Source organism: Brassica oleracea, chromosome C4 (assembly GCF_000695525.1).
Source record: "Brassica oleracea var. oleracea cultivar TO1000 chromosome C4, BOL, whole genome shotgun sequence".
Classification (NCBI taxonomy): domain Eukaryota; kingdom Viridiplantae; phylum Streptophyta; class Magnoliopsida; order Brassicales; family Brassicaceae; genus Brassica; species Brassica oleracea.
In genome coordinates this window covers 1,178,884-1,189,004 of record NC_027751.1, presented here as the reverse complement: position 1 = coordinate 1,189,004, position 10,121 = coordinate 1,178,884, and the positions used below count along the sequence as shown (strand labels likewise).

The 10,121-nt window shown below is 42.4% G+C and overlaps 2 protein-coding genes and 1 pseudogene across 2 annotated transcripts in view; 1 reads left to right on the top strand and 2 right to left on the bottom strand.

The window, feature by feature from the left end:
- Positions 1 to 716, bottom strand: part of LOC106341935 (U11/U12 small nuclear ribonucleoprotein 59 kDa protein) — a 15,943-nt gene extending 15,227 nt beyond the window's left edge. Inside the window, exon 1 of the mRNA XM_013780688.1 lies at positions 399 to 716. The gene's annotated coding sequence lies outside the window, so the exon portion shown is untranslated. The remainder of the gene's footprint in view (positions 1 to 398) is intronic.
- The window catches only part of LOC106341933 (nucleosome assembly protein 1;2-like), a 16,680-nt gene that overhangs the window by 5,429 nt on the left and 1,130 nt on the right, over positions 1 to 10,121 (bottom strand). The window lies entirely within an intron of this gene.
- LOC106341932 lies at positions 7,241 to 8,778 on the top strand (annotated as a pseudogene).

Genomic DNA, 10,121 nt, shown 5'->3' with positions numbered 1-10,121 from the left:
CGTCTCTTCTTCTTCTTCCAAAGTTTATTCCGTTTAGACTTCTTCATCCTACAACTCAATCTCACCGCCGCAGACTTCTCCTCCCATGGAGAATTCTCGTCAACAACAAACCTAAAAGGCTCAAGCTGTGCTCTTAACGTAGACATCAAGGAGTTAGCAGCTTCCACCGAAAGCTTCTCCTGCTCTTCCAAATCAATATTCACAACTTCTAAACATCTCCTCAAACACTCTACTCCTCCTGACCCTCCCTCCACAGTTTCCATTAAACCTTTACCTTCTTTGATCATTCTCAATGCATCTAGTTCCTTCTCCCTATGAAATTGCATACAACTTATTAAGATTCTTTGTAACTTAAAACCCTAAAATCAATACAGTAACACTCAATCGATTCACTATACATTGATTTTGCGAGGCGGATTGTATCTTGGAGCTGTTTTAGCTGATCGGTTATGTTCTTGGTGTTCCAGAACGCACCGCAGCGAGGTGGATCCGGAGGTCGCATCGGAGCCCAGTGGAACGGAGGCTGGTAACTCGCCGGATTCATGCTCCGGCAACGAGGGAGAGATTAGATTAATGACGTGAAAGGAGCTAATGATAGTGGTCGAGACTTACAGATGAAGAGTTACACGGAGGAGGTTTCGGCGAGATCCGACGCCGGTAAAAACAAACGAAGAGACAGACTCTACCGAGAGCGATGATTTTGGGCTTTCAGTATGGATATAGCTAGGCCCATTTTGAAACCATACATGGCTTTTTTTTAGAAATTCATTAAATGATTTTATATCACAATTTTTTTTTTTTTGGTAAGCTGCAGGAGAAATTAGTCCCCTACTCTTTACTCAAAATATAAAGGATTACATGCAAATCTGCCGAGGTCTCGATACCCCATTAATATCCTCCAAAGAAATAGCACCAACGCTATCAGGAACAAACTCGAAAACATGCAAACCAAATGATAAAGAAAGAGCATAAGTAGCTAATCCATCGGCTAGATGATTAGCTTCCCTATCCACATGCGAAATCTTGACTATCCAGTCTCTTGTTATGAAGCCATAGCACAGACGCACTAGGAATGACAGGGGATGAGAGTCATTAATCCCTGTCCGAAGAAAATCCACCACACTCTCCGAATCCACTTCCAGTTATACCCGACGAAAACCACGCTCCCTAGCATGCACAGCCCATAGTATACTCCCCACAACTCTGCCATAGGGGCGGAGCAAATCCCAATATTAAGCGCAAAGCCTCCATGCCACATTCCATACTCATCTCGCAGAATTCCTCCTGCCGTGGCAAGACCCAGATTACCTTTAGCTGCTCCATCAGTATTGAGTTTGATCCATCCGGACGGTGGTTTCTGCCAAGATATCTGCATCTCCACACGTTCCCTCCCCCGACTGCGTTCACTAAGCTTATCATTCGCTACCACCACTTCCCGAGCTTTTCCTCGAAGAAATTGAACCCTGTCACGACACTTCCCTTCATCTCCAAACACGTAACCACACCTCCATTTCCAACACCACCAAACTGTTAGAGCAAAGAGCGTGGGCCAAGAGTCTCCCCAAATCGGTTCTCTCTTCGCAAGGTTCTCAAATAGCCATTCTAGAAGAGGCAGAGTAAAAAAGCGTTGATGTTTACTTCTAGGGACAAGTCGTATCCACAACCCTGCAGCCGCCGGACATTCCCGAAGCACATGGAGTATCGTCTCATCTCCACCTTTGCACAACGGGCATACACTATTTTCACTCAAGTGTCGGCGTTTACGTTCCATGTTTGTCATGATCACCTGATGGGTTACCAACCACAAGAATACCCGGACCCTCTCTGGGTTTATAACACTCCACACCCGCCTATACAAAGCTTCCATATTAGGCCTCGGTACCGTGTTTCTTGTGAGGAAAGTATAAGCTGACTTCACAGTGAATAGGCCATCTTTACTCTCTCCCCACGACATTCTATCTCTAGCGCCAGTTACCTCATCAAGCACTACTGAAGCCAACCTAAGACGGTTCATTTCTGACATATATGGTTCGATTATCTCCTGTATCCAACATGTTCCCGTCTGCCATAAATCATGAACCCGTTCCTCTAATCTCTCTTCTGGTACCTCAACCGTACTTAACTCAGACAAAGGTTCCTTCAACAGCCATCTATCCCTCCATAAACGAATCCGACCGCCATCACCAGTCACCCAAGCCATTCCTGGAATAACAACCTCACATAACCCCATCATCACACTCCTCCATGTCGGCGACCACGTCCCCCGTGTTTGTAGCCATAATGGATCATCTATTTCTCCCACATGGAACTTCTTCCTCAGTATCTTCACCCATAATCCGTCTTGCGTATTAAGCAGCCTCCAGCCCAATTTTGCTAATAAGGCAATGTTCATTTCTTTTGCCAAACGTATTCCCAATCCACCTTCACACTTTGGTCTGCAGATCTTTTCCCAAGAGAGCAGATGCTGTTTCCTGCTACCCTCATTGCTTCCCCAAATAAAAGACCTAGCAATTTTGTCTAACTGATCCAGTGTAGCTACCGGAAGAGCTATAGTGCTCATTGTATGCACCGGAATGGACGCAAGAACAGATTTAGTAAGTGTTATCCTCCCTGCCAAGCTCAAAAACCTCCTCTTCCAACCAGCCAGCTTCGAAGACACTTTCTCAACTACATCGCCAAACGTCTCCTTGTTTATTCTTTTTTGTAAAACAGGCATACCCAAATATTTTCCTAACTCTTTGGTTCCCTTTATACCACTTTCCCTGCTTATGGAGTCCGCCTAATCTAATCAGAGAAAAAGATTAGAGATTTCTCTAGACTTACTTTTTGTCCTGAAGCTCCACAAAATCTCTCCAGCACTTTGCGAATCACTCGAATCTGGGATATTGATACCTCTGCAAACAAGATCAAGTCATCCGCAAAGCAAACATGGGACAATGATGGCCCACCTCTAGATAGCTTTATTGGCTTCCATTCTTTCTTGGCAACAGAGAGTTCAATTTGATGACACAATCGTTCCATGCACAGTACAAAGAGATACGATGATAAAGGATCTCCCTGTCTAAGTCCACGTTGCGGTATAAATGTCTCTGTCCTCTCTCCATTCCATAGTAAACTCATTTCCGGGTTCGTCACGCATTGCATAATCCATTGAATCCACATCTCTGGGAGTTTTGCTGCTTGGAGAGTGTCTTCTAGGAAATCCCATCTGATCCGATCATAAGCTTTTTCGAGATCCAACTTGAGTAGCATCCACCCTCTGCGACCCTTCTTCTTTCTCATCGAGTGAACTGCCTCTTGTACCACCACAATATTGTCAGCACTGAGTCTGCCAGGGATGAAACTAGCCTGTGCTGGACCAAAGAGATTTGGCATAAGCTTCTTTAAACGCAACACCATCGCCTTTGTTATTATCTTGAACAAGACGTTGCATAAGCTTATAGGACGAAATTGCATAATCCTCTCCGGCTTAAGGACTTTTGGGATTAGAACCAGCATTGCATCATTCACACCTTTGGCGAGGACTCCTGATTCAAAGAACTCTAGCCCACACCTCGTGACTGACTCACCCACTACTTCCCATGAGTCATGGTAGAAGACAGGTTGAAACCCATCTGGACCTGGAGCTTTGAACTTGCTCATTGATCGAACCGAAGTCTCAACATCCACTGCAGAAAAGGGTTTGTTTAAAATTTCGTTCTCCTCTCTTGTGAAATCCGTAAACCCTTCCCGCGGGAGCTTCTCCGTGTCTAAACTGATGTCATCCGTTGAGTACAGTCTTTTGTAATAGGTTATTGCTAGCTTTTCCAGTTCTTCTGACTGATCTATCCACCTACCATCATCATCTTTCAGCATATCAATTATGTTTCTCTTCCTCCGAACAATTGTACTCGTATGGTAGTAGTTTGTATTTCTATCCCCAAACACTACCCATTTCTCGCGTGACTTCTGGTACCAGAGAACTTCCTCCTGCTTAAGAACAATATCAAATTCTTTCTGTAAGACCTCTTCCCTCTGCAGCAAGTCATCAGTCGGGTTCCTCTCCAAATCTTTCTGAATTTCTCTGATATCATTCATTAACTTTTCCTTCCTTTGCTTCACATCACCAAATACCTCTTTATTTCACTTTTTAAGCTTTACTTTCAACCCCTGAAGAGCCTCAGGAGTGCGCATATCCCCATTCCAAGACGCCAAGAGTAGCTCTTTGAAGCCCTCATGCTTAAGCCATGCAGTTTCGAACCGAAAAGGCCTCCTCCTAGGATTAACTCTCTGTTCAGGCTCTAGTTGCACATATAGTGGTGTATGATCTGACGCTAGGAAAGGAAGATGAGCAACGACCGCCTCCTGCCATCTTACCCGTGCCTGAGCGCTACATAAGACCCTGTCCAACCTTTTCGCTATAAAGTTCCGAGTGTCCTTTCCTCTTCTCCATGTGAATGTATTTCCTCTGAACCCCATATCCACCAAGGCTAGCTCGTTTATCCATTCTCCAAAAGCCAGCGATTCTGGTGAGAGTCTACCATTCCCTCCTGACCTCTCATCCAATCTCAAGATCGTATTAAAATCACCACCTACCAATACCGGTTCCGTAATACCTTCAATCACCCGCTTTAGCTGTCCCCACAGATTACTTCGACGACTAACTGTAGGCGCAGCATAAACCGCAATAAGGTGAATGATTTCCATCCCAATCTCCACCTGTGCATGAACAAACTGTTCTGACGATTTTACGACCGTAAGAACTCCAGCATTATTTCTCCACAAGAGCCAAATACCTCCACTTTGGCCAACTGCATCCACCCGAAAAGAGTTATCAAATCCTAAGCTCTGGCAGATCTTCATCGCCTTATCTCCTCCCGCATGAGTCTTGAAAAGCGCAAGAAAATCTGTGTTGAACTTCTTCAAAATATACCAAATAGATCGTCTGAAATTGGGTTTGTTTGCCCCCCGGCAATTCCAGAATATGCAATTCATCATCTTTATGATTCTAAGGTCTAAGAGAACTACCGGGGTACCCTGTTATGCAAGGGACAAAACCCTTCCATCTCCCTGCGAGCTCGTCTGTGCCTCCGAGTCTCCTTGTTCCATCTCGCTGGTGATATTATCCATTGGATTTGCCAGTTCCTCATCTCGTAACTGCAACGGTTTCTCTGCAACCCCAATTACCTCCGCGTTTTCTCTGAATAGATCCACATCTCTCCCTGCATCCAACCTCTCCACTCTCAGTCTCTTACCAGACTCCGATAGACTGATCTCACCTTTGGTCGGGCCAAAAACCAACCCTCTAGCGGGCCGATTATTCAATTTTTTGGGCCTTCCCCATGGTCCCTCTCCAGTCTTCTTATCTCCAGCCCACTTATCTTTTTTCCCCACTTTCAAACCCGTCGTTATGTTTGCTTTCCCGCCAAAGATCATAGTCTCTTTGCCACGCGAGATTTCCTTACCTCTGTTTCTATCCACATTCATATCCTGGTTCTCCTTGTTCTCTTCTCCCGCAACAAAATCTTCCAGTGCTTCTCCCAAGTTTGTATCCATTTCCAAACTCCCGTATTTATTAGATAAAGCAATCTCTGCGGTTTACCCACCGTGGGCGGTCTCTTGGTTCTGACTTGCCTCTCCACTAGTTTCACCCATAACTTTCTTTGTCTGTCTGGTCCGCATCTGCGACCCTCTCCTTGGTCCCTTTGCCCGAACAAAACCATCATCTTGCATTTGTTGTTCTTGTCTGTTCTCCAGTCCATTCTTGGCCTGCGGCTCTGCATTTACGGCCAAGTTAGCCATTCTTTCCGCAATCATCTTCGGACATCCATGCACCAAATTTCCATAAATTCCACATTTTGAACAGATAACTGATAGACCCTCATAGGCTACGAAGTATCTCTCTCCGTTTATTAGCACTGTCCCTTTCAAAGGCTTTGCAAGATTCACTTCAACGCATATTCTCGCAAATCTTGCCCTTTCAAAATTCAATGTGGCCAGATCAACACAAATTGGTCTCCGCAGTCCTTTAGCAATGCCCATGAGTATTGATCAGTGGTAGAAATTCACTGGGATGTTTGACAGTCTGATCCAAACCGGTGTCGTAACAATGTCATCTCTGAGGGGATCAAACTCTGGCGACCAAGCTCTCACCATGAGGTAACTACCAAAAACCCTCCATGGGCCTCCTGTTAACGCTGCCAAGTAATCCTCTTCCTTCTCGAACCGAACCATGAAGAATTGTCTTGGTAGGTCCATTACATGCATTACTCCCTTCGGACGCCATAGTTCTCTTAGTTTCTTGTTCAAGGCAGTTATCGTGACACTCCTTCCCAAAACCCTAATAATCATACACTGCTTCCACATCCCGTTCATCGCTTCAAGCACTTCCGATTCGATCGTGATTGATGGTTCACCATCCTCCCCATTCGGAAAGTCCACACAAAGCCGCTCCGACACAAATGAATCATCCATAATACTCTCTGGATTTGGCATGCCTCCCCCATTCGTACCCGCTGCCTTAGCTGCCCACGAGATTACCGCATCTGGTGGATCTCCCGGTGGTCTCGCTCTCTCCCCCACATCCATCATGGTTGCATCTCGATCCCCCGACTCCAAAACCCTACCTTCGCCAATCGCCAAAACTCTAGAGTCGCCACTCATCGAAAAAAGGTTTAATATATTTGGAAATAACTATTTTGAATCACAAATTTGGATTTCAAGTTTCGGAAAGTAATTTTATGCATGGATTATAAGAAATGAAAATATGACATTTGGTGTTTCAAAAAAAAAAGAAGAGAGATTTGTCATGGAATCAAACAAATTGTCATGTTATAGCTTTAAAAAAAAAACTAATGCAAACAGAAACATTATCTATGAAGTTTTATAAAGTAGATACAAGTATTAATAAGCAATGAAATAAATTAGTAATATAATTTTTTATATACTAATTTTATACTATTACAATAATAATTGAGTGTTTAAAATTTGGTCAAAGTTAATTAACTTTATTCAGTTAATAATTGACTTTAGTGGATTTTATTCAGTTGTTGACGACTTGTCACTTTTGTGGATAGTAGGATACTAAACTTGTCTTTTGAGTCAACTATAAATAGAAAGTGAAAGAGCAACACCAACTAATAATGACAGAGATGATCTGTCAATGGAGTTTTGTACTTAATCACCATTCAATTAATAGAGAGTAGCGTAACGGATTAAAAAGGGAGTTTTACACGCTTAACCATGCAAATAGATCCTAAAAACAAAACACAAAACATGTGTCAAAGATTCGAATTATAGATTCCTAAACAATAAACAAACCAGATATATAAGGAAGCAGAAGGATCCGTCACGAACAACTCTATTCAGAATCTGTGAATTACAAATCCATAGAGAGAAAGGTTCTCTTACCTTTCTCAACTTGGGTTCTGTTCATTTCAAGATTCTGATTAAACCTTTCAAGAAAAATGGTAGAACAAACAAAGAAGAGATTCATTACAAGCGATGATCTAAAAAAACACAACCAACCTGGAGATCTATGGATCTCCATCCAAGGCAAAGTCTACGACGTCTCCCACTGGGTTAAATCCCACCCCGGAGGCGAAGCAGCGATCCTAAACCTCGCCGGTCAAGACGTCACCGACGCCTTCATCGCTTACCATCCCGGAACCGCATGGCGCCACCTCGAAAACCTCCACAACGGTTACCACGTGAAAGACCACCACGTGTCCGACGTGTCGCGTGACTACCGTCGTTTAGCCGCGGAGTTTTCAAAACGCGGACTCTTCGATAAAAAAGGTCACGTGACTCTTTACACGCTCACGTGCGTCGCTTTGATGCTCGCGGCGGTTGTATACGGCGTCGTCGCATGCACGAGCCTCTGGGCCCATTTAATATCCGCCGTCTTGCTGGGCCTTCTCTGGATACAGAGCGCTTACGTGGGACATGACTCTGGTCATTACAACGTGACGTCGACGAAGCCGTGTAATAAACTCGTCCAGCTTCTCTCCGGTAACTGCATCACCGGGATATCGATCGCGTGGTGGAAATGGACGCACAACGCTCACCATATCTCTTGTAATAGTCTTGACCACGATCCTGATCTCCAGCACATCCCTGTCTTAGCCGTCTCGAGCAAGTTCTTTAAGTCCATGACGTCACGTTTCTATGGAAGGAAGTTAACGTTCGATCCACTAGCTCGGTTCTTGATTAGCTACCAGCACTGGTCGTTTTATCCAATCATTATTTATGAGCTAAGATCGGCATTGTCCTGTCTCAGAGCCTGATCGAGCCTTGAACATAGCTGGGATTCTTGTTTTCTGGACGTGGTTTCCTCTTTTAGTATCCTTCCTACCAAACTGGCAAGAGAGGATCATCTTTGTATTCATAAGCATGGCTGTCACGGCGATTCAACACGTTCAGTTCTGTTTAAACCATTTTGCGGCAGATGTTTACACCGGTCCGCCTAATGGGAACGATTGGTTCGAGAAGCAGACCGCCGGTACGCTTGATATATCGTGTAGGTCGTACATGGACTGGTTCTTTGGTGGGTTGCAGTTTCAGCTAGAGCATCATTTGTTCCCTAGGCTGCCGCGTTGCCATCTCAGGGGAGTTTCTCCTGTGGTTCAGGAGCTTTGTAAGAAGCATAATCTTCCGTACAGGAGTCTTTCGTGGTGGGAGGCTAATGTGTGGACGCTCAGGACGCTGAGAAAAGCAGCGGTTCAAGCTAGAGATGTGACTAATCCTGTGTTGGAGAATTTGCTATGGGAAGCTTTGAATACTCACGGCTAGAGAAAAACAGAAGACAGATCGGTTTGGTTCGGTTTTGTATGGTGTTTATTTCGTTTGTGAGATACTTTTCTAGTGGAAGAGATGTGTTAGTTTTGGTTTTTGATGTAACTCATCAACACTTCATCTCATAAAAATACTAAGGCAAACCCGCCTAGGACGGGCGAACAAATAAATTAATAATACAAATTAATTTTGAATGTTTGATTTATTTTTAACTAAAAGTAGAATTGACATTTATAAATTTCTTACAACAGTTACACAATTTATTTACTATAGACTTAAAAATATAATTCTTTTCTTTTAATTTTTATTCTAATTTAACTATAACAGTAATATACAAAAAAATTCGCAAAATTATAGTTTATTGGATTAACTACAGTGAAGTTATTTCTGTTCTCAATTATATATTTGTTTCATGAATTAAATTGTTTTTATACATTGTTTCTTAGAACTAATGATATACACGATATAAAAGAAGTAACATATTCATTATAACTAAAACTATTTAAGGATATATAAATAAATAATATGAAAATATCGTTTATATAGTAGTACATGTTTGTCAGAATCTTATAGGTATTATAATTATTATTATATATCAATATATCAATATAATTGATTAAAATTTTGAAATAAATATAACTGACCTATTGTCACAAAAATAAATATTACTGACTTAACTTATAAAATATAATCCTGGGTTTTGCATTCTTCCTTCTGAATATAAGAAAAAGCCAAGTTTTAATATACATTATTGAAACGTAGAGAAGCAGTAGAAATAAGGATCACGCACTAACCTTCTTGCTACCGTCATAGATGGGAACTTGATTGGTAGCTTCATCGATGGGAATTTGATTCATCAACGTATCGTCGTCTTCTTCTTCTTCCTCTTCTTCTTCTTCTTCTTCTTCTTCTTCTTCTTCTTCTTCTTCTTCTTCTTCTTCTTCTTCTTCTTCTTCTTCTTCTTCTTCTTCTTCTTCTTCTTCTTCTTCTTCTTCTTCTTCTTCTTCTTCTTCTTCTTCTTCTTCTTCTTCTTCTTCTTCTTCTTCTTCTTCTTCTTCTTCTTCTTCTTCTTCTTCTTCTTCTTCTTCTTCTTCTTCTTCTTCTTCTTCTTCTTCTTCTTCTTCTTCTTCTTCTTCTTCTTCTTCTTCTTCTTCTTCTTCTTCTTCTTCTTCTTCTTCTTCTTCTTCTTCTTCTTCTTCTTCTTCTTCTTCTTCTTCTTCTTCTTCTTCTTCTTCTTCTTCTTCTTCTTCTTCTTCTTCTTCTTCTTCTTCTTCTTCTTCTTCTTCTTCTTCTTCTTCTTCTTCTTCTTCTTCTTCTTCTTCTTCTTCTTCTTCTTCTTCTTCTTCTTC